General features: G+C 37.4%; 2 pseudogenes; one reads left to right on the forward strand and one right to left on the reverse strand.

Annotated features, from left to right (window-relative positions):
• The window catches only part of LOC129524817 (syncytin-2-like), a 297,355-nt pseudogene that overhangs the window by 110,220 nt on the left and 160,761 nt on the right, over positions 1-26,374 (reverse strand).
• LOC129524810 (protein DBF4 homolog A-like) lies at positions 5,341-11,507 on the forward strand (annotated as a pseudogene).

Raw genomic sequence — 26,374 nt, forward strand, 5'->3', positions numbered from 1 at the left:
AAGCTTGAGAAATTTACCATTGTCTTATCTGAATCCCTTTCTCTGGAAACCAAACATCAGGCCTCCCAGATAGTACCAAGGAACTGAAACTTACCAGATCCCTGCATCTGGACAATGAGGAGTCAGGCCCTTCACCCATGATGATTGCCTAACCAACCAACTGCTTCTTGTTGACCAACTCATCTTCCTTACCCCTCCCTAGTTCCCATTTTCCTACATGTACTTAAATTTCTGTTATATAAACCCCTAATTTGAGTCAGTAAGGGAGATGGATTTGAGACTGACCTCCCATCTCCTTGTCTGCAGCACCCAAATAAAACCATCAGCCCTGGAAATACACATTGTTTCAGTGATTGGCATTCTGTGCTGGGAGCAGCAAGACCTAGACCAACCCCTGGTGTTGTGGTAACATGCTGTACCCAAGGTCACACAACCAAGAAGTAACAGAGCCCATTTGACTCAAGTGCGTGAGCTCATCCTCACTATACTATCCTGCCTCTTGCTTCACAAAGCACTTCCCAATCTAGAAAATGTGTTTGATTCTCATTAGTGGCCTGTAATGGAAATAGGAAATGTGTGATTATTCTCCATTTTTTCATAAAAGGACACTGAGATTCAGAAAAGCTATATTACTTATCCTAACTTGCCTAATGAATTGTTAGCAAGGAAAGGACTAGAACTCTATTCTCTTGACTCCTGGTGCTATGTTTTCCCACTCCCTTACAAATAAGTGCAGTGACGTTAATTAGGTACTTACATGAAAGTGACTTTGCTGGTTCATATTAAAGAGAACTGAATAAAACATGGTCCTGACCTGCAAGAAACTTACAATCTCAGGACAGATATGTAACCATTTCTAATTTTGTTCAACAAATGTTTACTGACCATTGAATATATGCCAGACACCAGACCAGGTGCTGAGAAGGAGAGATAATAAGAAGCAGATGCTTCCCTCTCCAAGCTCACAGTGTAGGGAAGGAGGTGGGTGTAAGAATAATGTTGATACTGTGGAACAGGGATTATGGGGAGGGAGAAGTTCTTTACTCTGCCTTGGTGGAGTAGGGCGGTCATGTATTCAGAGAATCTTCACAGAGGGGTGACACACAAGGAGTACTTAGATGGGTAAATAGGAATTTTACACTTAAGGCAGAAAAGATATCCTAGAAATCAAGCTGCATCTATGAAGGCCCAGGAGAAGATAAAAACAAGTGCAGACCATCTGGAGAACGGATCAATACTAGTAGAGCGGGACCTGCTAAGGACCAAGAGGGGAAAGGGGAGAATGGGAAAGGCAGGCAGAAGCCAGGATGTGAGGAGTCTTCATTAATCTGTTACAGAGGTCGGTAAGGAATATCTGGTTGCCAGTGGAAAAAAATGCAAGTGCCAGAAAGGATGAGATGTTTGAAATATGTAGGAAAGGCTCCTTCATAATCTTAAGAGCAATTCTTCATTCCCAAAATACAAAGCTACTAGTTTATATTTTTTTAAACTCTCAGCAGACAAAGTCTTTCATTCTAACCAGAATCAACTGACCAATGGGTCTGGGTCATGGGATTATCATAATCCACATCCGTGAATATTTTCCAGGTTTATATTGTGATGTCTACATTTGAACTAATTTGCTGTGCACCATCTGTTTAAAAACGATCTTCACAGGTGGCTGGCTGCCTGTCAGATGCCTCACACTTTGTCACGCGCACTGCAAGATTTAAAAAGAAAAAGCTTTTACGAGTGTATTTTTTGAGTGTGTTTGTATAAGGGAGTGAAAATAATTATTGCCAAAGAACACGGTGAAATACTTTTATTAAATACGTGTAGAACGGTATGGAGGCGTAGTGGCAGTGAGTGTGTGGGTGAGAGAGACATGCAGGGATGGTTACAATTAAGAAAGGAAAGATGAACTAGCATTTTCTATTCTGATTGCTACAAATGCCTTACCTGCCCTCATTTTCCGCCTCAGAAAAATAATTAGAAGCCTGGCTAATAACAGTTATTGGATTTTATTTGGCTGTTTTGTATGATATGAAGGAATGGAGAGAAAGAGTAAGTGTGCACACATGCATTCCAGCATATGAATGTGTGTGTTTGTGTGCATGCAGGTACACGCATGCACATTTGTATGTATGTGTATATGCGTAGGCAGTAGAAAGCTCTGGCCTGCAAATTCTACCAGCCAAATGATGTGTGTAGAATTTTTTCCCACCCCACCAACTAATTATCCAAACACTAATAAGAATGTTGAACATAGCAAAATGCTTTATTTCCAGAGGAAAAAAAAGGGTATAACAACCTAATACTTACTATACATAATGATTGGAGAGGAGAAAAAGAAAACCTGCCAGTGAAGAAATCTTCTTTTGCACAGTAAAGTAGAGAAATTCAACTTGATTATTTCCAGAATATGAACTAACCTGGGAGATGGGATCCTATTTCCTAACTTAGGGTTTTCCATGGTCCGTCTCCCACCGCGGCCTCATGGACAATAACTGATTTTTGTTTTCTTCAGGGAAGAACAAGTAGGTGGTTGATTTAGAGACTGTTGGGTTGGTTCAATTTTCAGAGCAAGTGATTTATTGTAGATCTTTCAGAATTGCTCTTTTAATAAGTTTTGTTTTGTTTTTAAGGAATGACAATGATAACTGGGATTTCTTGTCCTCTGACCAAGTAGATAAAAATTCTCAAAGGATAAGTAACAACAGCTTTCCTTGTCTCATTTTTGCCTAGGAAAAAAAAGTTTTCTATCCTGCTAAAATCTAACAAGGACACAGAGCTGCAGTGTTGTTTTGTTCCCTTTGAAGGTCAGTCTGCAACAAGGTTGGCACCCAGGAAGCAATTCAATTCTGTTTAGGGATTGTATCTGGTAATTACACTCTCCTTAAATCTATGCCTGAGTTGTAAATCGAGAAGAAAACCTTCTAGCAGCCGCCCCATGATCTTTTTTAAAAGGGCAATTCCAAAAAAGTTCAAGAACCTTCAAGGTGCAGGCAATTCTTTGATATTTCGGAGGATTGTGATTAAAAGTCATTAGATTTAATTATGTGTAAATTAGGATTCATCCTTTAAAAAAAAAACTAAGTAAAATCATTCATACTGTGCACTTTGTACTGGATGGACTTGTGAATATGCATAAAGCAGGGTGGTTGTGCTTAATTTTTTAAGGCTGTTTTTTCACTATTTCTAGGAGAGAAAATGAAACCAAGTCGTTTTTTAGGAATAAATAAATGCATTTTTAACCTCATGGATTGAAAATTAAATATGTAAATTTTATTTCAACATCCCTAAGACTCTTGGCAAATGTTGAAGCATACTGGGGAGAGATATATTAAAATTCCACAGAAAAGGACAGAATCAAATGTACATCCTCAATGAACTTTGCTCTTTTAGGGCATATTCTCCCTTGGTACTGTATTATTGATCTGGAGAAACTCGTAACATGGTACCCATAACCAAGGATAACAAATACCTCATGCATAACATCTCTTCATTCTCCTTCACCTTGCAGATGTTGTTAATCAGTCATAGGACTCATTTGTGGTGAGTCTGGAACATTACTTCAGGATTCTTTTCAACACAATATTGCACGCGTCTCTATAAAGCCACTGGGGCTAGAACTTGAAATTTTAAAAATCTGCTTTTCTGTGTTAGACCCTTCATGATCTTGGCCCATTTCCACAGCTCCCTGACATGCTATTGCAAGTAAATGTATACACCATAGTTATGGGACTAAAGGAAGAGCTTGGAGTATTCATTGTAGTGGTAAAAAAAGACCTTTAAATTGGCTGTGGCTGGTTTTCCATAGGTGGTGAGCACACCTCTGTTCTTTAATTCCATTCTACCCAGGACAAGCCCCTCATTTAATTAGTTACTTCTGTATCTAATTGGTTGCTTTTCTTCCCACATTCCCTTCCTTTCATTATTTACAGGAAGACCTAGAATTTCAAGGTCTGCCATTCCTTAGAAGTATATGAGTGCCCCTAGAGGAAAACTAAACAAATTAGAGAAATCAGCAAAACACACTACTATTCTGGAGTCTGTATTTTATGATAATCTACTGGATCAAATTTAAAATGATGGCATTTTACATTTACTTAGCATGAAAGCTTAGCTGGAGCCACTTTTGTACAGACATTGAACTTCGATAATCTTGTAATATGATTTAGGGAATAGTTATGTTAAGATGGCAAACCTATTTTAATTGAGTAGAACGTGTCTGAAAAATCAAGTTTCTAAGACGGGGCATCTCGTGGCAATGGAAAACAGATTAGCATTTCCCTGGCGCCATTTATGTATTTTATTAATTATCCAGTAAAACCATAAAAATGTCTTCATCATGAAAACCATTAGTGCCATTTTGCTACCTCAAGTTTGTATAAAAAGAAAAGAGGGTTGATCCTTCCATAAAGGACTCAAAACTTCTATGTATTTCCTGATTGTACTGCATGACACAGTGAGAAAACAGAAATATAATACTAGCAAAAATTTAGTCTCTAAAGAATTTCTAGCATATAACTAATCTGGAAGAGGTTGAGTTTGTTTTATTGTTTCTTCCTATTATTAATTTATGATAAAGTACAGCACATTTGTTAGAGAGCTTACTTTTTCATCTGAAACCTCTCGTTTACTTCATTCACCTTTTAATATGCTAGTACCGATTACGTCCATAATAGCACAAAAGAGCTCATGCATCTGCCATGAAAAATCATATTTTAAAAGTATTTAAATGATTTTCATTCTTATAATAGTTCTTACATTATTTCAAAGTAAAGAAAATAGTTTGAGCACTTAAAAATAACTCCATCAAGGCCAAAGCGCAACTTGCAGCAGTCATTGTTGAGTAGAGATTAGCAAATGCTACTGAGGCAAAAACCTCTTTGCCTTCAGACTATGAGCCAGAGCTGGTGAATGATAATAAGGGGTTAGTGCTCCCCAAAATAAGAAGTAATGCTTCTTAGAGTTGCTGAATTCTTCTTAGTAATGCTGAAGTGCTTACTTAGGATTTTTCCCTGAAACAGAGCTTGAGACAAGATTAAACCCCTCTGTTGTATCTGGGTGTAGATTTTTAAAGATCCAGTAAAACAATTAGACAATGTTTGCTAAGAGTTAAACTGTTGATATGATTAGGTAGTTGGCAACTAATTTTGTTTGTCCCCTTGGTTCCAGTAACCAAGAAATATTTGAGTATGAGGAGGGAAAGTATTAAGAAAAAGGATATTGTTCTTTTTCTCAAAGAGTTTGGAGTCTTATATGAATTTATGAATATATCAAGATAAATCTCAGAATGTTCACTCACAGATATTTCTGGAGTCATGGAAAATGACAAGGATATAGATAATGCTCACTTGCCAGGAAGAGATGTTTATACATTTCAAAAGTTGCCAATGGGGGATATTATTTAAATAAAGTTTGATGTGCAATATTTTCGTTTTAACCCTAGAGTAAGATTGGGAGATCTATTTAATTTTAGTACTGCAAATATTGCTTTATGCTAAGGCAGAAAATCTAAACCATTGAATTTCTTTCTTATATAAAATAGCAAAGTTTTTTTTGTTTATAGTCTATGTTAAGAATTTGACGGCGCGCGTATGCGGCCGCAACCGCGGCCGCATGACGCATTTTCAAATCTTCAACCGCTGCAGCCCACTCGTTTGTGATTTGCGCCTTCCTCCTCCGTGCCTTGGAGCCGGATCCGGCCCCGGAAACCCGACCCGCAGACGCGGTACCTCTACTGCGAAGAGGCCGTAGCCGGCGGAAGTAGAGAGGCGGCCGTCCTGTGAACAGACGTGGGGAAGCCTTGCTTTCGCGGCTGCCCGGCGCGACCCTTTCTCCGGACCCAGCATGTAGGTGCCGGGCGACTGCCATGAACTCTGGAGCCATGAGGATCCACAGTAAAGGACATTTCCAGGGTGGAATCCAAGTCAAAAATGAAAAAAACAGACCATCTTTGAAATCTCTGAAAACTGATAACAGGCCAGAAAAATCCAAATATAAGCCACTTTGGGGAAAAGTATTTTACCTTGACTTACCTTCTGTCACCATATCTGAAAAACTGCAAAAGGACATTAAGGATCTGGGAGGGCGAGTTGAAGAATTTCTCAGCAAAGATATCAGTTATCTTATTTCAAATAAAAAGGAAGCTAAATTTGCACAAACCTTGGGTCGAATTTCTCCTGTACCAAGTCCAGAATCTGCAAATACTGCAGAAACCACTTCACCTCATCCCAGCCATGATGGAAGTTCATTTAAGTCACCAGACACAGTGTGTTTAAGCAGAGGAAAATTATTAGTTGAAAAAGCTATCAAGGACCATGATTTTATTCCTTCATGTAGTATATTATCAAATGCCTTGTCATGGGGAGTAAAAATTCTTCATATTGATGACATTAGATACTACACTGAACAAAAGAAAAAAGTTGTATTCACTCAAGAAATCAAGTACTTCAGTAAGAGATGGAGGCAAAAGAGTTGGTAGTGGTGCACAAAAAACAAGAACAGGAAGATTCAAAAAGCCTTTTGTAAAGGTGGAAGATATGAGCCAACTTTATAGGCCATTTTATCTTCAGCTGACCAATATGCCTTTTATAAATTATTCTATTCAGAAGCCCTGCAGTCCATTTGATGTAGATAAGCCATCTAGAATGCAAAAGCAAACTCAGGTTAAACTAAGAATCCAAACAGATGGCGATAAGTATGGTGGAAACTCAATTCAACTCCAGTTGAAAGAGAAGAAGAAAAAAGGATATTGTGAATGTTGCTTGCAGAAATATGAAGATCTAGAAACTAATAAAATACAGTGTTGGATCCCTTTCTCCTGTTTCTGCAAGTGTCCTGAAAAAGACTGAACAAAAGGAAAAAGTGGAATTGCAACATATTTCTCAGAAAGATTGCCGGGAAGATGATATAACAGTGATGGAGCAGAATTTCCTGTATAAAGAGACCCAGGAAACTGAAAAAAAGCTTCTGTTTATTTCAGAGCCCATCCCCCACCCTTCAAATGAATTGAGAGGGCTTAACAAGAAAATGAGTAATAAATGTTCCATGTTAAGTACAGCTGAAAATGACATAAGACAGAATTTTACACAGCTACCTCTACATAAAAACAAGCAGGAATGCATTCTTGACATTTCCAAACACACATTAAGTGAAAATGACTTAGAAGAACTAAGGATAGATCACTATAAATGTAACATATAGGCATCTGTACATGTTTCTGATTTCAGTACAGATAATAGTGCATCTCAGCCAAAACAAAAGTCAGATCCTGTGCTTTTTCCAGCAAAGGATCTCAAGGAAAAGGACCTTCATTCAATATTTACTCATGATTCCGGTATGATAACAGTAAACAGTTCACAAGAGCACCTAACTGTTCAGGCAGAGGCTCCATCCCATACTCCTCCTGAGGAACCCAATGAATGTGACATCAAGAATATGGATAGGTTACCTTCTGGTAAAATACATCGAAAAGTGAAAATATTATTAGGACAAAATAGAAAAGAAAATCTGGAGCCAAATGCTGAATTTGATAAAAGAACTGAATTTATTACACAAGAAGAAAACAGAATTTGTAGATCACCGGTACAGTCTTTACCAGACTTGTTTCAGACTAGTGAAGAGAAATCAGAATTTTTGGGTTTCACAAGCCACATGGAAAAGAGTGGTATATGCAATGTTTTAGACATTTGGGAAGAGGAAAATTCAGATAATCTGTTAACAGCGTTTTTCTCGTCCCCTTCAACTTCTACATTTACTGGCTTTTAGAATTTAAAAAATGCATACTTTTCAGAAGTGATAAGGATCATATTCTTGAAATTTTTATAAATATGTATGGAAATTCTTAGGATTTTTTTTACCGGCTTTGTTTACAGACCCAAATGTAAATATTAAAAATAAATGTTTGCAATTTTCTATAGAATTGAATGCCTGTTATAGAAAAATTACAGAATAAACTTGTGACTGGTCTTATTTTACATTAAAAAAAAAAGAATTTGACACAAATAAATGGAAAGATGTCCTGTGTTCATGAATTGGAAGACAATATATTTAAGATGTCAATGCTACCCAAAACAATCTATAAATTTAATGCAATCCCTATCAAGATCCCAGTAGTGGCTTTTGGTAGAAATAGAAAAATTTATCCTAAAATTCATATGGAACCTCAAGGGACCTCAAATAGCCAAACAATCTTGAAAAAGCATAACAAAATTGAATGTCATAATTCCTGATTTCAAAACTTATTACAAAGCTTCAGTAGTCAAAACAATGTGGTACTGGTATAAAGACAGACATATAGACCAATGAAAATAGAATCAAGAACCCAGAAATAAACCCTCACATGTACAGTCAAATGATTTTTGACAAGAGTACCAAGACCATTCAATGGATATTCTCTTCAACAAATGATACTGGGAAAAGCGAATATCCATATGCAAAAGAATGAAGTTGAACCCTTACCTTAAGCTATGTATACAAAAAACCCAAAATGGATTACAAACCTAAGAGTAAAACTATAAAACTCTTAGAAGAAAACATATGGGATTGGATTTGGCGATAACTTCTTAAATATGACACTAAAAGCATAGACCACAAAAGTAAAAATAGATAAGTCGGACTATGCCAAAATTTAACGTCGATGTGCATCAAAGGATAAAATCAACAGAGAAAAGGCAGCCTACAGAATGGGAGAAAATACTTTCAGATCGTATACTTGACAAGCGGTTCATATCCACATCCATAAAGAACTCCTACAACTCAACAACAAAAATAAAAACAGCCTAATTAGAAAATGGGCAAATCACTTGAATAGACATTTCTTCAAAGAAGATATACAAACAACCAAAAAGTGTACGAAGGGATGCTTGGCACCACCAATCATTAGGGAAATCACAAAATAAAAAAATTACAATGAAATACCACCTCACATTCCCCATAGTGGCTAATATTTAAAAAGAAAAGAACGAGTTTTGACAAGGATGTGGAGAAATTGGAACACTTATACACTATTGATAGAAATGTAAGTATAAAATGGTACAGCTGCTATGGAAAGCAGTATGGCAACTCCTCAAAAGAATAAAAATAGAGTTACTATATGATCCAGCAGCTCTACTTCTGGACATATATCCAAAAGAATTGAAAGCAGAGTTTCAAAGACATATTTGTACATCTATTATTCACAATAGCCAAAAGGTGAAAGCAGCATAAGTGTCCACCAACAGATGAATGGATAAACAAAATGTGGTATGCACATACAATGGAATATTATTCAGCCTTTAAAAAGGAGGAAAATTTTTACACATGCTACAACATGAATGACACTTGAGGATACTATGCTAAGAGAAATAAGCCAGTCAAAGAAAGACACATACTATATGACTCCACCTATATAAGGTACCTACAGTAGTCAAATTTGTAGAGATAGAAAACAGAATGGTGGTTACCAAGAGCTTGAAGGTGAGGGAAGAATGAGCATTTATTGTTTAATGAGCATAGAGTTTAGTTTTGCAAGATGAAAAGAGTTCTGAAGACTGGTTGTACAACAATGTGAATGTACTTAACACTACTAAACTGTACAGTTAAAAATGATTAAGGTGACAAATTATATGTTACGTGTATTTTACCACAACTTAAAAAAAGAGAGAATTTGAGAACTTCCTGTATACTAAGAATTAGGCCTTGGGATTTACAGGTCAAGGATTCCTTTCCCTGTCTCTTATTATATACTCCATTTCAGACTATGGTTCCTAAAGTAATCTTCATATGCAGGGTATTCATCTTGTATTCTAGTCTCTTATAGTCAAGAATGTATCCCATAAACTAAAGAGAAGTTAATTCCTTTGTTAATTGAGAACAAACAAAAATGGACAGCTTAACTGAGTCCTGCCAAAATTACTGACTCATGAAATCATGAGATATAATAAATATCACATGTATAGTTTGTTATGAAGCAGTAGATAACCAGAACAACTGATTTAAGAATTTAGGTTGTGAAATCCTCCCCCTTTCCCTCCAGTAGAAGTGACTGGAATTAGATGATAGAGGAGCAAACAGAAATGTAACTGTAGATTGATGTCAGAATGAAAATGAATTTGGAAAAAAATTAAGCTCTTCTCATTTCAGCATAAATTTAGACACTTATATTCTAGAAAGTGATGATCACATGGAGGAGGACCAGCTAAGCATGATTGTATACAACAATTCATTTCATATGAGAAAATATTAGCAAGGAAATGGGAATTATTGCTAGCTTTTGCTTGTAATTGCATGCTCTGTGCTCATATTTTGCCTATAATACCTAACACTATCTTATGTACCTCTGCCACCTGCCCATCATTTACTGAATCATCTCATGAAGTTGAACTAAGTAATGGGAGTTAAAGACCAGGCATGGTGGCTCACACCTGTCATCCCAGCATTTTGGGAGGCCAAAGCAGGAGGATTGCTTGAGCTGAGGAGTTCAAGAGCATCCTGGGCAACATAGGGAGACCCTGTTTCTACAAAAAAAAAAAAAAAAAAAAAATTAAAAATTAGCCGGGTGTTGTGGTATGTGCCTGTGGTTCCAGTTACTAGAGGGGCTGAGGTGGTGAGGTGGGAGGATTGCTTATGCCCTGGAGATGAAGGCTGCAGTGAGCTGTGATCATGCCACTCCACTCTGATGTGGGTGACAGAATGAGACCCTGTCTCAAAAAAAGGAAAAAGAGAGGTAGATGTCAGAATGGGGCAGAGAAGAAGAGCCTGGCACATTAGAGTTGCTGATACAGAACTGGGGAGATACTGCTGTCTGCTCAGACAGCCGATAAAATCTCACACATTGAACTTTAGTAATTAGCTATGTTTCATTCTACCACCCAAAGAGTTGCTCATTGTGCAGTCTTGAACGTGATGGACCAGTAGCCAATTTCTAATACTATGCTGAGAAATAAAAAAGAAAATTGGAAAGGAAAATGTACTTCAAATTTAAATGTTTTCTCTGAGTCTGACAAACAGCAGAAGAAAATGGTTCAATCAATTCAGAGACCACCCTTCATTTCATATGCTAACCAGGAGGGCTGCGTATATTTTACCTCTAACCATGACCTACTAGTATTTGTTTTTGACATTTTCAGAGGTCAGACCTATTACACAACAAGCAATTTCATTCAGCTTGGAAATTGTACTTTGTAATCACACTATCCTTCAATAGTCACCCTGACTAGAATGTAAATAATCCAGGGAATTATATGGCTTAACATACTTATACATTTAAAATAAAGCTGGATGTAAAATTTAAAGCAGGGGATATGAACTGATATCCATGCTAGTCTTCTCCATAATCCCCAAACCCATATCCATGCATTTCAATTACTTTGGTATATACAGTCTTTTAAACTCACAGTATTTACTAGCTTGTTTCTTTTCAAAATAGCATTTGTTTAGGAAGAATTCTATTTGGGTGTAGTTCTTCAAGCCCTCACAGGAGATAAGAGAAAAATGTTATTTTATGTACACTGAATAAACATTATTTTGGCTTGACTTTAGGTTGCTTTCCAGCATCTAATATTGTCTACTTAACTATTTACAGCCTTAGTCTCTTCATTTGTAAAATAAGGGTATATATTTAATACTCATATGCAGCCAGAACTCTACACATATTTTCCATGTAGCCTTGCAGGAGTAATACTGACCTTTCTATGACTCAGTTTTCTTATCTGTGAAAAGGGGAGATTATATGCTTACATCATAGTGTCTTGTGAGAACTAAATGTACACATCTTAGCAAGTGCTTTGTCAATCTTGGCATTGATGATGATGATTATGTTGATGATGATTATACCTACCCAAAGTAGTTGTTCGAAAAATTATAGCTATTGTTTTTAATATTATTGAATTTAAAGAAGATCGAGTAAGTCCCATGCCATATGTATTTAGAACAAAAAAACAACCAATTCTGATTTAGAATCAGTCTCTCAAAAAATAATCCAGGTTAGTAATTTGTTGAGAACCTAAATCCATTACAAAGATGACCAGAATAAAATGACCAATTTTCAATGGTTTTGTTCAGTAATTCTCAGTTGCGACTATTATTAGAATCAACTCCAGATCCTTCTAAAATGACAACCATGAAGACCATAGTCCTTTCTCCTCAATAGGTCTCAGCTGTGGTAGCTTTGCAGGTGATTGTTGTGTGCAGTCTTGAAAGGCATATATTTAGTCATTTGACATATGTCTCCTAGATTGGGTAAGCCACAGCTAGGCACCTAGTACTGAGTAGAGGCCTCAGCAAGAAAGAACAACAAGCAATGTCAAAACACATATGTCTTTCTATCCTTCCTTTTTAAAATTTCCATTAACTCAAGACCCTATAGCTTCATTTTAGGAAGTAGAACGGGGTTAATCTTAGTTCCTGAATAAAATACTAGATAAGGAATTTCAAACATTCACAAAAAATTCAAACAGTTATTCATGGATATTAATTATTTTTTCAAAGATCAGATATTTCAGTTAAAATAAATATTCCTGAGAGAAAAATGACTAAGTTAATCTCATCAATCAGAGCTGTGAGAATTTTTTAGGGACCTCAAGAGAATATGCCCAAAGTTAGAAGGATGAGAAGATGGGCTCCAAAGTTTCTACCTTATTCAACCACACTAGCCCTAATAGTATTGATTTTACATTTTGGCTTGCTCTTAAGGAAAAGCTAAACAGTAAAAATGAATCTAAAATGAGCTAATTTGCTCATTCTTCTTTTTATTATAGACCACCAGATTTTTTGAAGTTTGTATCCTAAGGTGAAATTATAATTTTGCAATTAGCCGGCTATTTTGAATTATGCTACCAATGTCTGGGTAAAGAGGGGCAAACAAAAACAATTTTTTAAGTGCTAAATTCATCTGGTATCATTTCCATAGATCAAGTGAACTAGGTAATTACCCAAAACCTCACTTATTTTAAAGTGTGCAAACACAGCAGAGCATGAGGTTTGCTATATTTAATTTCACCTTCACTGTAGAAAACCAAATCCTACACTAAGACTTCCAACAGAACAATAATGACAATGGGGAATTGAAGGTCCCAACCTCTCCTTCTAGGGAGAGGGAGAGGGCCCAGGTAGGGAATGAATACCAAACATTTACAATCTTTGAAAAAAGGGCTGATTGGAAATTGCTCCTGAGAGAAGATCAAAGGTTGGGGCTTTGTAGAAAGAGGAACAGGATAGTTTTAAGATCAGTTTTTTAATCATAAGTCTTTGTCAGTCAGCTCAGCACAAAGCATCAAGGCCTTTGCAGGGTAGAGAACAATTTTGACATACAGAATAAAATGGGCAAACAGGATGTAAAAGGAAGTTTAATGAAAAATTTTGTGTAGATTTTTAAAATTGGATTTGGCTTTCTTTAAAATAAACACTTTAAAAGTAAAAAATAGCCAATAATGTCAAAAGAAAACATAATAGCATTAAAGCTGTCCCACGTGACTGGCACATAGTATATTGGAGAAAGCATGGGCTGTCATGTCAGACAGACCAAGGTTCAAACCCTGACTCTACCACTTACTAGCCATGACAAGTTACTTATTTTGAGGCTTCACTTCCTCAAATGTATAAGGAGGCTCTAGTGTATGCTTCACAAAGAATTGCTCCAGGAATGAAATGAGACATTTGCTGTTAAGTTCTAGGAAGAGTAGCTCTGATGAACAATAGATACCAATTTCTTTCCACTGCCTCACCTCCAGAGATCTAGATAGAATTGTCTCTGATTAACTTAGAAGCCATCTCTAGCTATTGGCTGCCAAGGTACAATATCATAATGGCTATACATGACTATGAACAATAAATGATGAAGTACTCTGATTAATGGGTGGTGTTTGGCTTCTGAGCTGTGACATCCACCAAAATTGGTGGTCAGCCCTTTATTCTAAAAGTTTGGTATGTGGATAGCAGTATCAGCCTCACTTGGGAGCTTATTAGAACTATAGGCTTTCAAATCTCACCTCAAAGCTACTGAATCAGGATCTGCATTTGGAAAATATCCCCAAGTAATTTGAATGAACACTAAAAGTTAAGATATACAGATCTGACCCTACACCAGCCTCCAAAATCACTTTGTTCTCCAATTCAATTGGTTGTAGACCTAACTTCTAGAATAAAATGTTTAAAATTCAAATTATCTCAGGAAAACAGGCTAAATTCCTACATTTAATGTTTTCAGATACTCTTAGCCCCTAGATGTTTTTGTCCACAATGAAAGGCTTGCATATGATTTTTAATCTTTGTCTTTCTATAATAGATAGAAGTGTTCAGCCTAGCAAACATTAATAAGTTTTTAAAGTAATATTCAAAAGTTAACAATTTCTTTTATAAATATAGACTAATTTCCATGGCACCCTAAATTTATTCAAGTAGCTTAAAATAGTTTAATTTCATTTCTCTGAAATGAATTTTAATTAATGTTAAGATATTTTTAATTATATAAAAGAAGATTTTTTTAAATTCTATATTCTCTCTTTTCTACACTCATGAGTGGACCAAAAACAACCCAAGAAATTTGCATTAATCATTTTTTAAGAAGGAAGTTGAGGCAGAGCTCCCTCTAAAAAAAGCCTAACAAACATCCAATAAAGGACTAGGATCTCCCTTGCTAGGGATTAGCGTCCTGAATCTGATGTTTAAGGGAGACCTCAGAATTCTCATTTTCCAGACCAATGAAGCTGAGGTAACATTCAAGGTCAGGCGCAGTGCCTCAAGCCTGTAATCCCAGCACTTTGGGAGGCCGAGGCGGGCGGATCACAAGATCAAGAGATCAAGACCATCCTGGCCAACATGGCGAAAAACCCTGTCTCTACTAAAAATACAAAAATTAGCTGGGCGTGGTGGCACGCGCCTGTAGTCCCATCTACTAGGGAGGCTGAGGCAGGAGAATCGCTTGAACTCGGATGGCAGAGGTTGCAGTGAGCTGAGATCACACCACTGCACTCCAGCCTGGCAACAGAGCGAGACCCCATCTCAAAAAAAAAAAAAAAAAATTCAAGCCACTGAAGCAGGAAAAGTAGCCGGGTCTAGTGAGTAGACCCCTCCATCTGGACTATAAAGTAGAGACAGCACAGAGGAGTAGTTGAGAGGCCAACATTTAAAATTAAATTTAATTTTAAAATCACATTTTTTATGCAGGCTCTGCAAAGGGTTAGTTGCATGATTCTGAGCATGATACAGTTTTTTCTAAAGCTCTGTGTTCTCTTCTACAAAATGAGGCATCATGAACCTCGCTGGATTATTATGTGAGTCAAATTATAGTGAGTGAATATATGTGGAGCATCTGACACAGTGCCTGCAGGTAATGAGAGCTTAGTAAATTACATCTATTAGTGTCATTGTTTGTGTGTGGGCCTTCGATTAGGAATGCAGATCACACCTCCCTCCATCAGATTCAGGTATTTCATCCTTACGTACCCTACACTGTGGGAGGTATAATACATGTGTTGTGACAAATAACTTATGGTGGTATTTAGACAAGAAGTTACAGCATCTTACTTGACTGAGCATTTACCTTGTTCTAAGCACTTTTCAAGATGTTCTATGTATTTTTTTAATCTCTTAATCTTCACAACAACTATATGAGTTATTATCCCCATTTTATAGAATTGGAATCTAAAGCATAAAGAGAAGTACCTTGGCCAAGATTATACAGTAAAGCAGCTGTAGTGGGCAGTTATAATTTTTTATCTTCCTACCCAGCATCTTAAAATTAGGAAATGTTTGCAGAGGGACCTCGTTATGGACACGGAATGTTGTAACAGCTAATTTCATATGTCAACTTGGATCAGTTTTGATGCCTAGTTATTCGGTCAAAAACTCATCTAGATGTCACTGTGAAGGTGTTTTTTAGATGTAATTAACATTTTAATCAGTAGGCTTTGAATAAAGCAGATTACTCTCCTTATTGTGGTTGAATGTCATCTAATCAGTTAGAAGTCTTAAGAGCAACCAGTGAGATTTTTCAAAGAAGAAGGAGCCTGGCCTCGGGACTGCAACAAAGAAACCCTGCCTGAGTTTCCAGCCTGCCTGGCCTGCCCTGTGGAATTTAGACAAAACTGCAACATCAACTCTAACCTGAATTACCAGCCTGCTGGCCTGCCCTACAGACTTCAGACTTGCCAGCCCCTACAATCACATGAGCCAATTCCATAAGATAAAATAAAGTGGGAAAGTAAAACAACCTATTGGTTCTGTTTTTCTGAAGAACCTTGACTACACAAATGGGGACATAAATGTCCTCTTCCTACCCCTTGAGACTTAAGGGCATGGGCACAACCAATCACAGAGGGAGGGAGAATTAAGGGCATGGGCACAACCAATCACAAAGATGGAGGGAGAGTTAGGAAATTCTTCACACTGGCAGTGGCAGCAACATTAAGAGTGTGCTGGTGGCAAATGTCCAGTGGCAACAGCACCAGAAGCAGCAGTTTCCTTATCAGGTAATTCCTGAGATATGACTTTGGCTGTGTTCTCCACTGCCAAGCCCCTCTTGGTTTTCTACCCATTTCCTGAGACTAGTTTTCCAGCTTTAACATTGATTCTGTTATTCATTATCCTCCCTATAGTTGGCTTTTCTGCTTAGAGCCCAGTCTCTGTGGCTTGCAACCAGACAACTCTGATTATGCAATGGTGAAACAGTGGTAAGAATCAGGGAGTCTAACTCCAGTGTCTATCTGACCTTTTATCCTGCTTCCTATCACCTCTCACAAAACTTTCCATTTGGAAAGGACTTTAGCAATCAGATTCAATTTTATTGAGAAGGAAACTGAGACATGAACAGTTAATTAAAAACAAGCATTCTCTAAATTTCAGTGGAAATGATAAGATAAAAAATGATTCCAAGTTACAAAGTATTATATAAAGGAGTGTGTGTGTGTGTGTGTGTGTGTGTGTGTCCCAAATCCTGTTACATCTAAACTAGGAGTTGAAGCAACAAAGAGACAAAGAATGAATAAAAATACAAAATAGAAATAACTCTTTTATGTTTAAGGAATAGGAATACTCCACAAACTCCAGCAGAAGATGGAATAAGTTGAGTAAGTTGAATTAGAGAGACTCTGGAGCTATAAACTAAGGGATCTTAGCCACAGATAAGATGGTAGTAAAGAACTACATTGGAAATAAAGAGGATTGCCTGACTATCTACAAATCAAACCCCGAGTCTACCCAACTCCAGCTACCTTCTCCCAGCTTAGGTCCTAGAGCTCTGGAAGGCAAACATATACTCCTCAGTCAAGAAATTGGAAGATATTGCTCCAGAGATTCCTCTGTTCCAACGAAAAGAACTATAGGTAATGGCATCTGGAGTAGCCTCATAAAAAATAAAACTCCTGCCCAATCCTGATTGTATTATTATGTTTATCAGTTGAGAAGCCACTGTCATGCCCATAGCACTCCTAATCGCTATCTCAGTGCCACATCCCTAAATATTAACAGAAAGCCAAGACCTTCAGAAATTTGAGAAAAGCCTCTACAATAAAAATGATGGTTTAAACTTCAATAATCTAGAAGGGAAGCCCTTTATAAAATACATTCAGTTCTTTAATGCTAAGGACTTCTGATTTTTAAGAAGTCCAGGAAATCTTGAAATAAGTTATGACATCAAGATGATGGTACCAATTGACAAACTTCAGGAGAGGGTTTTATGAAGATGGTTTTATTTCTTTGGTGCCGTTGACCCTAAAGATGGGCCTTTAGTAATATAACCCAAGTGAATTTCTGCCGTGCTTCCCTTGAAAGTGCAAAGAACAGCAACTTTGGAAAACTGAATACTTGTCTAGGGATTAACATTCAAATGAACAGGATTTGGAACTGGAATTTATTTCTAAGGTCCAACAATCTAGTCCAAAAAGTGAACTCACATCCTACTCAAAAAATACTTGGAAACTGATTCTTGAAGAAAACACTCAGAAAACAGTAGTACATCCAGCATTATCATGCCAAAAGAGTGGTCTGTGACTTAATTCCTGGAAGTTCAGCGCCTGTCAAAATTTGGGATATGAATCCCCCAAACTGATGAATAACACCTACTGGGAAAGCACTTTCATGATACACACATCTATCCAGGCAGTCTAGCCTGGGGAAATTATTTCTGATTTAGAATAGGGAAAAAATGAGCAAACATCTGCTAAATCTCCATGATGGGGCTTGGCCTATTGATGCAGTTTTAACACAGAATGGTCATAAACAATGGTCGATAAAGTACATTGTTCCCACCTCTCCAGTGAAACATTTTGAGTAATTCCCTTTTCACTTGACCCATTGCTAACTAGAAAGAGAAATCTAAAATGTTTCTCTTGCCTTCCTTTCTTTAGCTTTTCCAATTTTGTCATTGTTAAGGAGGCGTGATTTTTCTCATGGAGGGCTTACATAGCTCCAAAGAATAAATCTGTTACATTAGTAAAGTAAAAGTAAATTTAATGTAATTTATCCCTAGAAATTTAAGAGCAGCAATAAATAACAGTAATTAAAATATGTAGTAAGCACAGCTTTCAGTCAGAAAATAATAGAGAATGGGTCAGTCTCTTCACTTTTCATCTCCTCCTATCTCTCACACTTAACCTTTTCCATGAACCCAAGATACCTGCTTCAAACAGGGTGTTTTTCCAAGAAAATGGAAGGTGGAGAAGATGGCTGTTCAGTCTCCTCAAAGCTGTAGAAACAGGAGGACCCACAGTCCTGTTAAGCAATGGCCTTCCTATTGCTATTGGATAGCTCATCTTGACGTGAAACACAGCAAACTAAAATAACGTGTAGTGAAGAAATCTTACCTTTGGATGTACAGCCACTCTCACTTTCTAAATTGGAAGGCACTAAATTAAAGGACCATTTCTTCTGTAGCTCATGAGGTTGAGTTTAGGTGAAATTTCCCGGGAGGAGCCGTCAGGAACAGAAGTTGAGGAGTACCGAATGCCTCTATCTAAAAGAGGGAAAAGAATCTGAAGGGGTGATCCAAGCAGGGGAGTTCCTAGGCCTGCAGGCAAATGAGAAGAATGTGAACAAATAAACCTCAACTAAGTGGAGCAAGGAACCAGGAGAAACATACTTGTTGGGGATGGTCAAAGGCCTTTTGAAACATGAGTGCCTAAGGTTCATGCTGAAGTTACTGTTTTCTGCCTCACAAACACCATCTTCGTAAGCCCCACCACACTTTTGCTAAAGTATGCTACATCTATGAGTGGGGTGAGTGTGCGCGTGTGTGTGTGTGTGTGTGTGTGTGTGTGTGTGTGTGTGTGTCTGAGAGACAGAGAGAGAGAGAGAGAGAGAGAGGAAGAGAGAGAGAGGAGGCACTAAGTTTCCCATCTGGGAATATACAAGGCAGATAGGGAAGACAATGAGGAAGTACAAAGCCCTGAGGCAGAGGAGCCCACAGGAATGCAAGCAGCTAGTCAGCTCATACATTGTGGAGTATATTTTTAACTCTGAATCAAGGATCAGAGAGATTCTTGCACCAGTCTTACAAAACCCAAGTTCTATTTAGTGAAACAGATTCAACGCAATTTCTAGTTTAACATATTGGCATTTATCATCTTTGGTTTTGGAAGAAACTAGATGGAACAGGGGCTGGCTCTATAACTATGTGGCTTGTATTCTTCTCCTTATGATCCACCTGAAGCACAACTACTTATTTTCCTTAAAATTTCAGCATTTTTAAAAAACTTATTTTTATTGCAACTAAAAGAGGTACGGAAGACAACTCAGGAAGATTTCAGTTAAACCTGTCTTTTACGTTATTTGGGTTGCACCACTGTTCATGCCCTTCTGTATCTGAAAAAAAAAAATTAAACCATGCAAATATTTACTTCTGTCTTATGTCCATGCAGATAATTCTTTCTCCTTGGAAATGCCTTACTTATTTCCTTCATCTCAATGGAGTTGAAGTTCCATCTTCCTTCCCTTTTGACTTTTGAAAGTTTGTCTTTAAAAAATAGATTACTGTTTCCCCTGAACTGAAGAAAAAAAAATAGTTCTTTTCATTAGGTTATTATTCACCCTTTATGTTTGCCTTTTCTTCTTTCCTGTCAGTACATTCCATTAAAAAAATCTTGTTCAATAACTAGCTGGCTGAGTTCATTTTCACATAAATTTATTCATATCACAGCAGCTACTTGGCAAAGAATTCTACAAAATTCACTGACCTTGAAAGACAGATAGAAATGGGGAACGCTCTACCTCTTCATACCAAATGGGAGAATATTTACATGATGGTTTTTAGATACTAGAGGCTGCAGTGTATAAAACAATACTATAACTGTTTATTAAGAGTACCAACTTTATTCCCTTTGGACTATGGGCTTATTATTTTGATGACAACCTGCCAGTAGTCGTTTTCTGTGAGACTAGTGTGTGTTGCCCAGTAACATGGGCAGAGGTTCCTGAACAGACTGCCTCAGTCATTATGATCCATATGGCCAAGCAGAAATGAACGGGCTGGGGAAGGAAGGTTCTTGCTCTATGTCAGAGTCACTCAGCTTGTCCAAATGACAAGGAGAGAGCCTAATCATGTGACTTTTTCTTCGTGTGCTCATTCATTTAATATCACCTCTTCAAGTCTTCTCTAAGCACTTATCCTGTGCATCACATGTCTGATCTTCAAGATGTTCTTAAAGAAAAAGAAACATCATATTTTATAGAAAGAATGTGGAGAAGATTCAGAAATCTTGTGGTCCATTCAATTTATGAATCCAATAAAAAGGAAACAATACTGTCTTTATCATTTTTGTGCTCTTTGTGGGATCCACCAATGTTATTATGAGAAGAAACAATTCTATCCCCCAGAAATTCAGAAAGAAGAAATTCACCTGAAATCCTATGACCCTTCAGTTATCACCATTAGCATTTTAGTGACTGTCTTTTCATATACTTCTGTGACTATAGTCTCCTAATTTAAATAAATGGGCAGAAATCCCAATAAAATGTCTGTATCATTAATAACTTGCTCTTCTTGTCATTCTGTCATTAACATCTCTTTTTCAACAAGGGGTCTACTGTGTATTTTTCTGTGTGTGTCCTTCTCCAAGTACACATATGCATATATGACATACATGTATGTACATGACCCAGTTATAGTTTCATTCAGCAGGGTGAGGAGAAATAAAGACTTTAATATCAGCCAGTACTCATATTTGTCCTTGTTCTATGCCCCCTCCCTACTGATTTGTGTCCAGATTCTTGGGAACAAAAACTATAATTAAAATCCTAAGGAGGTACTTCCCTAAAGACTTCCAGAGGCCTCTGAGAGAGTGGGATACAGCACAGAAGGAGGCTATCTCTTGCCTGCCCCACAGAACACAGTGCAGCTCTGGGCAAGTCAAGGCCAGAGTACCCAGGGGAAGACTACAGAGGAAGCAACATGTGCAACAAGACCTATCAAATGCAGTGAAAAGATTGCAAAAAGTGCTAAGAAAGGAATGGTTCTTAACTAGAAAAGACAAGAGGCAATTTAGTAAAATAGAGAAGAGCACAAACACTACAGCCAGAATGCCTGGGTTTGAGTCACTTACCAAAGTAAGTAATTCCCTTAATTCCTCAGTGCCTCAGTCTCATCAGCTGCAAAATGGGAACAATAATAGTGCCTCTCTCATAGAGTGTATTAGTTTCCTAGGGATGTTATACAAAATACCAAAAACGGGATGGCTTAAACAACAGAAACTTATTGTTTCACAATTCTAGAGGCTGGAAGTCCAAGATCAAGGTGTTGGCAGCACTAGTTCCTTCAGAGGGCTTTAAGTAAGAACTGTTTCATGCCTCTCTCCTAGCTCCTGGTGGTTTTCTGGCAATTGTCACCTTGTCGATGTATTGATCCAATCTCTGCTTTCATCCTCACATGGTATTCTCCTTGTGTTTCTGTCTCTACACATCATCTTCTCTGTGCATGTCTGTCCCTATGTCCAATTTGCCTTTTTTATAAGGATGCCAGTCATATTGGATTAGGGACCATCCTTCATTTTAACTAATGACTTCATTTTAACTTGATTACCTCTGTAAAGACCCAGTTTCCAAATAAGGTCACATTATGAGTTACAAAGGCTTGAGACTTCACTATATCTTTTTGGGGGAAACACTATTCAACCCATAACATAGGGCTTTTATGAGAAGCAAATTAATTGGTGTTCATGAGTGCTTAACACATTGCCTAGTTTATAATAAGCACTACAAAACCATTAGCTAGCATTAATAATAGAGATCAGTTTTATGTAAATTAAGAGAGAAATAATGTACAGACACACCTCGTTTTATTGAGCTTCACTTTGTTGCACTTCACAGATCTTGCAATTTTTTTTTTTTTTTTTTTTTTTTACAAATTGAAGATCTATGGCAACCATGTCAAGCAAGTCTATCAGCACCATTTTTGCAACAGCGTGCCCTCACTTCATGTCTCTGTGTCACATTTTGGTAATTATTGCAATATTTCAAACTTTCTTCATTATTGTTCTATCTGTTATGGTGATCTGTGATCAGTGATCTTTGATGTTACTATTCTAATTGTTTTTGGACACCATGAACATTTCCCAAATAAGATTGCAAATTTAGTCAATCCATGTTGTATGTTTGAACTGCTTCACCAGCTGGTCATTCCTCTTTCTCTTTCTCTTTCTCTCTCCCTCTCCTCAGGCCTTCTATTATTTGAGATACAAAAATATTTAAATTAGGTCAATTAATAACTCTGCAATAACCTCTAGGTGTTCAAATGAAAGGAAGAGTCACATGTATCTTACTTTAAATCAGAAGCCAGAAATGATTAAGCTTAGTGAAGTAGGTATGTTTAAAGCCAAGATATACTGAAAACTAGGCCTCTTGCACCAGTGAGCCAAGTTGCCAATGCAAAGGAAAAGTTCATGAAGGGAATTAAATACACTACTACAGTAAACACAGGAATGATAAGTGAAACAGCCTTATTCCTAATAAGAAGAAAGCTTCAGTGATCTGAATAATAGATCAAACCAGCCACAAAATTATTATAAGCCAAAGTCTAATCCAGAGCAAGGTCCTAACTCTTTTCAATTCTACCAAGGCTGAGAGATGAGGAAGCTGAAGAAGAAAAGTTTGAAGCTAGCAGACATTGGTTCATGAGGTTTAAGAAAACAAGCTGTCTCCATAATGTACAGTGCAAGGTGAAAAAGCAAGTGCTAGTGGAGAAGCTGCAGTGAGTTATCCAGGAGATCTAGCTAAGATCACTGATGAAGGAAGCTATACTGAGCAATACCTTTTTAATGTAGATTAAAAAGCCTTATATTGGAGGAAGTTGCCATCTAGGACTTCCATAGTTAGAGAGGACAGGCCAATGCCTGGCTTCAGTGCTTCAAAGGACAAGCTTTTATTAGGGGCTAAAGCAGCTGGTGACTTTATTTGAAGCTAATGCTTATTTGCTATTCTGAAAACCCTAGGGCTCTTGAGAATTACATCAAATCTACTGTTTCCTTCTATAAATGGAACAACAAAGCCTAGGTGGAAGCACAACTGTTTATAGCATGGTTTACTATTTTAAGCCCAATGTTGAGAACTACTGCTCAGAAAAAAAGATTCCCTTCAAAATATTACTGTTCATTGACAATGCACCTGGTCACCCAAGAGCTCTGATGGAGATATACAGGGAGATTAATATTTTTTCATCCCTGCTAACACAGCATCCATTCTGCATCCCATAAATCAAGGAGTAATTTTTACTTTCAAGTTTTATTATTTAAGAAATGCATTTCCTAAGATGATAGCTGCCTTGGATAATGATTCCTCTAATATATGTGGGCAATGTAAATTAAAAACCTTCTGGAAAGGATTCATCATTCTAGCTGCTATTAAAAACATTCGTGATTCATGGGAGGAGGTCAAAATATCAACGTTAACAAGAGTTTAGAAGAAGTTGATTCCAATCCTCATGGATGACTGTTTCAAGACTTCAGTCCAGAAAGTAACTGCCAATGTAGTAGAAATAGCAAAAGAACTAGAAATGGAAGTGGAGCCTGAAGATATAACTGATTGCTGCATTGCAATCTCATGATAAAACTTGAAAAGATAAAGATTGGCTTCTCATGGATGAGAAAGTTTCCTGAGATAGAATCTACTCTTGGTGAAGATGCTGTGAATATTGTTAAAATGGTAACAAAAGATTTAGAATATTACATAAACTTAGTTGATAAAGCAGCAGCAGGGTTTGAGAGGATTGACTCCAATTTTGAAAGTTCAACTGTGTATAAAATGCTTTCCAACAGTACAGAGAAATCTTTCAAGAAAGGAAGAGTCAATATATGTAATTGACTTCATTATTGTCTTATTTTAAGAAATTGCCACAGCCACCCCAACCTTCAGCTGCCACAGCCTTGATTAGTCAGTAGCCATCAATGTCAAGGCAAGAACCCCCACCAGCAAAAAGATGATGACTCGCTGAAGATTCAGATGGTTGTTAACATGTGTTAGGAGGAAAGTAGTTTTTAATTAGGGCACATACTTTTTTTTTTTTTTTTTTGAGATGGAATTTTAGTCTGTCGCCCAGGCTGGAGTGCATTGGCACAATCTTGGCTCACTGCAACCTCCACCTCCTGGGTTCAAGCAGTTCTCCTGCATCAGACTCCCGAGTAGCTGGGACTACAGGTGCAAGCCACCACACCCGGCTAACTTTTGTATTTTTTAGTAGAGACGGGGCTTCACCATAGTGAACAGGCTGGTCTCGAACTCCTGACCTCGTGATCCGCCTGCCTCAGCCTCTCAAAGTGCTGGGATTACAGGCATGAACCACTGCGCCCAGCTAGGTTCATTTTTAAACATAATGCTATTGTACACTTAATAGACTATAATACAATGTAAACATAACTTTTATATTCACTGGGAAACCAAAATATTTGTGTGACTTGCTTTATTGTGATATTCATTTTACTATGGTGGTCTGGAACTAAACCTGCAATATTTCCAAGGTTTGCCTGTATCGAATGAATGTACCTGGCAAGAGAAGCAGTTTGATATAATGCCATGTTGTAACTGATTGGATGACTAATAAATTCATATGAGACGGTTGGAAATCTCCAGAAAGTTTGAAGGAAAGATAATAAGGGGATGAACTCCTGAGTGAGGAGTTATGATCTAAAGCCAGTGAAGGAAAGTTCAAGAAGATTGCAGTGATATAAATACAAAAAGGACTTAAGAAAATCCCTGAACTGCCCTTTACTTGCACAAGGAATCAATACAGTAGCCACGCTAGTGTTTTCTCCACCTGGTGCTCTATAGGATTGCATGTATAAGCTCCTGAATCATTTTTTAGCCCAGAAGATTAAGGATAGGCAGAGGAAATCAAAAACATGAAATATATGAGTGCTAAGGGAGGGTGTTAATATAAAGTAGAAAAACAATATAGTCATTTAAAATAAAAACAGTATTCATCTTGTGGGGTAAATACTTACATAGTTCTAACCAGCTCACTCTCCCTGAATGCAAGTCATGTGGAAAGTGAAGTTGTCTGAAGGTAGCTTGTGACGGTAAAACCAGAAGAGAAGAAGTTAGTTCTGTGCTTTAAATAGTTAATAGCAGCAGGTTCAGATAGGATGTTGCATCTATCCCTATGATAAAGTCTGACTCACAGAAATAGAGAGTACAATGGTGGTTACCAGAGGCTGGTGGGCAGAGGGTGTAGGGGAAAAGGAGACATTGGTGGATGGGTGCAAAGTTCCAGTTAGACAGGAGGAGTAATTGCTGGTGTTCTATTGCACAGCAAGGTGAGAGTTAATAATAATGTATATTTCAAAATAGCTAAAACAGAAGATTTTAAAGTTTTCACCACAAAGAAATGATAAATAAGGTGATGGATATGCTAATTACTCTGATTTCATCATTCCACAATATATACATGTATCAAACCATCACTTTGTACTCATAAATATCTATCATTGTTATTTACCAATTAAGAAGAAAATACAAATTTAAAAATGTAAGATAAAAAATATTTTTTAAAGCTATAACTGCTGAGGTCGCAGAAGGGGTTCCATATGAGTTTTTTGTCTTTGTCCTAGGCAATCTGTCCATGCGCAGACCCAGGCACCTGTACTTCCCACCTCTGCCATCTCCACACCACTCCCATAGCAACCTGCTGACACATTCTCTATACAAATTGCAAGGTGATTTAACAAGTGAATTTTCCCCCGAATATTTTCTGGCATCCCTAAGGTCTCCCCCATTCAGGAAGTTAGGCATGCTGTAGTCACTGCCCCTGGCAAAAGGATGACAGCGCAGAAGGCCAGAGAAAAGGAGTCTTTTTGGCTGAGTTTCAATAAGCTAGGCTCTGTGAAGGGAAGGATGAATCCTACCAAGACAGTAGTGGATTGGGCAGAAAGTAAATCTATAAGAACAAGGTTTCCTGTCCCAGACACTAGAGACATTTTCAGGTCTGAGG

The sequence above is a fragment of the Gorilla gorilla genome, chromosome 8, assembly GCF_029281585.2.
Source record: "Gorilla gorilla gorilla isolate KB3781 chromosome 8, NHGRI_mGorGor1-v2.1_pri, whole genome shotgun sequence".
NCBI classification, from domain to species: domain Eukaryota; kingdom Metazoa; phylum Chordata; class Mammalia; order Primates; family Hominidae; genus Gorilla; species Gorilla gorilla.